This window comes from Lepisma saccharinum, chromosome 20, assembly GCF_977018435.1.
Source record: "Lepisma saccharinum chromosome 20, izLepSacc3.1, whole genome shotgun sequence".
NCBI classification, from domain to species: domain Eukaryota; kingdom Metazoa; phylum Arthropoda; class Insecta; order Zygentoma; family Lepismatidae; genus Lepisma; species Lepisma saccharinum.
The window spans coordinates 21,664,793-21,668,072 of NC_139248.1; positions in this window are offsets into that span (position 1 = coordinate 21,664,793).

The following is a 3,280-nucleotide window of genomic DNA, read 5'->3' on the forward strand; positions in this document are numbered from 1 at the left end:
GGCTTTCTAAGTTTTAAAAACTTTCCACTTGTGGTGATTTACGAGGAGTTCGATTACGAGCCACTTCCTTCGTGAATTCTTATCGCAGAACAGGAAGTTTGGGGTTTTTCTTGTTAACATTTTGTCAACCACGTGTCTTTTTTATATGAACTTATCTTGTGGGCAATGAAAAAGAAACGTTTGTTTTGAACTAGAAGCTATCTACCTCATGATGGGCTGCTATGTTGGAAGAATCATCCGAGATTTTGAAGTTCTCTTAATTTTAGAGGTGAGCATAGAAATTGAATATGCATCATTACAGTAGGAAAGATGGATTCTTTGTGGACGTTAATTATTCTCGTGCTTCTATTTAGTTGAATAAGAACTCGAGCTATACCTTATATGTAATATAAAGCGTTCACACATAGATAGTTACAGATGGAATCAGTGGTGGAGATTAGGCGACAGACTTTAATTTTGGATTAATAATACATGGAAGGGAGGATTTATATATATATATATATATATATATATATATATATATATATATATTTGTGAACTCAAGTTTGAGCCCACCCAATATTTTTGCAAAGTTAGCACCCCTTGGGGCAAGGAAAGTTTACTTTATCTTGGTTGACATAGTTTGTTTTGAAATAGAAGGGGGTGAGGGGAAACTACCCCCTAATTACTGCAACTGGATGAAATGGTTCGAATTTTTCGCGTTGATCTTAGTGATAGCCCAGAAGGTTGTGTGCACAGAGGATAAACAAGACTGAATTCACAGTTTTAAGTAGGATCCAATACATTACAGTGCGTTCCCACTGGAAATTGGCCTGCTCGATTCTGGATTAGCAATAACAATGTTATGTCGTCATTTAGAATATCAAGTTTTGTAGAACGTTTATAAATTATTTCTATTCATCCTAGCCTTTAAAAATACATGTGCATTAATAAAACTTTATTTAAATTTGTTTGCAGGTATTTGCACTTCTAGTATATGCAGGTAAGTTGTAGTTTTATTTCAGAAAATTTGGCTTTGTAATGTCCCTAGATCAATATAATTATGTATTGAACAGTTGTTTTGAGTAAAGTATTCATCATTGACCCCCAATTGCATGGAAATACAATTTTGATTTTTCTGTTGTATCGTAGATTTAAAATTGTTATTCTCTAAAATGAACATAATATAATTGAGAGTGGCAATAAACATTTTCAAAAGAATGACAGTAAACAAATAACAACAGAACATTGGCGATGGTATTTAACTTAATTTATAGTTGTATGAGGGCGTCTCCATTTCAACGAAAAGTATGCGAAGCAGTTTGTTTGATGTACAGTCACTTGCAACAAAAATGGAAAGCCTAGATTCTGAAATTCTTGCTTCAGTGCAATATGTTATGCGCGTTGCCTAACTCTACGGCGACGAGTGATCTTCAATATCAGGCAACACGCATAACGCATTACAATGCGGTCAGTTCTTCAGGATCTAGGTATTCCATTTTTATTGAGTGCAACTGAAAAAAGCGTTTCTGTACGAATTACAGAAATGTTGCTTACAGTGTATCGAAATCTGCATGAACATTTTAAGGGGGAACTAAAGGCAATTTGTAGTAACTCTTCGATAACAGATGGCAGTACCGTTTGTCATGGCAACCGAGGGCCATGTTGCCAGATCTCCGCGTAAATATAACTAAGGTAGATACATACAGAACCCCCTTAACGCGTAACAATAGTCTATAGCCTACATCTAGGCTATGTAACCAAATGTAAAAAGTACAATAAGCACAACTATATTTCAAAATATTATTTCTGTATGACTTGCTGTTCGTCCCTAATATCAACGTCTTGGTTGTTGTATGGTTCATATTTGGCATAGGTTTCCTTTCATTTTTTAATAATAACTAAGAATAATGATGAACCGAAATTGATGAAGGATCTCTTACAAATAAACACACAGGCCCATGGACGTCCGGAAGGAGGGGCAGTGGCCTCCCCTCTCCCTGGAAAATGAAAGTCAACTAAAAATTATATATTTCACACACAATTTCATTTCAGTCACTTAAAAGGGCATTGCAGGGACATGATCACTTTAAACTGAAGAAATGCTTTTTTTTTTTTTTAGGGGAAAACACTATTACGGGGGAAAGTTTGTTTCGTTTGCCCCCCCCCCCCCCGCCCCACACACACACACACCTTTGCTTGCCCCACCCTGAAAAAAATCCTGTGGACGTCCATGGCCAGGCCGGAACTCGAACGTAGAACCTTTGGTATCAAGATCGTATGTGGACCGCTCACTACAACTGGCCACCGAGTCGAGTTCATTGATCATTAATTTAAGCGCTGTCTATGCCATCTGGTGGAAAGAGTGAAATTCAGAAGCATTTCTTTGATTCGTCAAATTACAGCGCTTACAAGTGGTAGCGTGGAAAGCGATCGTTTCCGATGGTCCACGAGGCTGATAAGAATCATAGATGTCAGTGCAGTCAGTATTGATAATCTTCTGGTAAAAGTAATGAAGGTTAGTTTGTTTTATGGATATACTACTTGAACAAATCTTTTACATTGAAACGTGTTAGATAACTGATTGTGAATTGATTCAGATCAGTTCGAAAATTAGTTTAATTCTTTTTATCAAATTGAACAACGCAAGCAATAAACTGAAAAAAATATACGTATAACAGTTTCGTGTAATAGCTATGTAGGATTATCTCAAATTTCTGAAAGCAAAAATATTTGAAAGAATTATATTGAATCATAAATTGCAAGTTTTTAATTATATTTATAACAATAGTAATGAACTTATCTGTACAATAGATGTAGGATTTTAATTTTCGGGAATATTCTCTCATATATTCTTAGATCTACACCACAATAAGAGTAACTGTTGAATAGTTCAAAATGTTCTTTATTATCTTAGCGACCATTGTACGGAATTACTGTATTTATTTTCGCGCGAAAACCACTTTTACTGCAATTACAAGCAGATGAAATCTTGGCAACTCTTCCGACACCAGCGTCTCTAGCGGATTTCGTCACGATCTAGATTTGGCAAGAATCAGAGTTGCATATGCGGAATGCCACGATAACTGTGGTTCAAGGCGCTTGAGTCAAACATGGATTTCTTTCTTCAACGTGACACATATATGCACCATCACCGAATGCTTTTCTACAGGTTGTAGTTCATCCTTAATAAATCTTGTCCTGAATTCAGCAATAACTCATTGCTGTGGAACTCTCGACCACAGTACCCAGCGATTTGAATTGGCGTGTTTTTCTACTTGCAGTTGACCGTGAAGGAGCT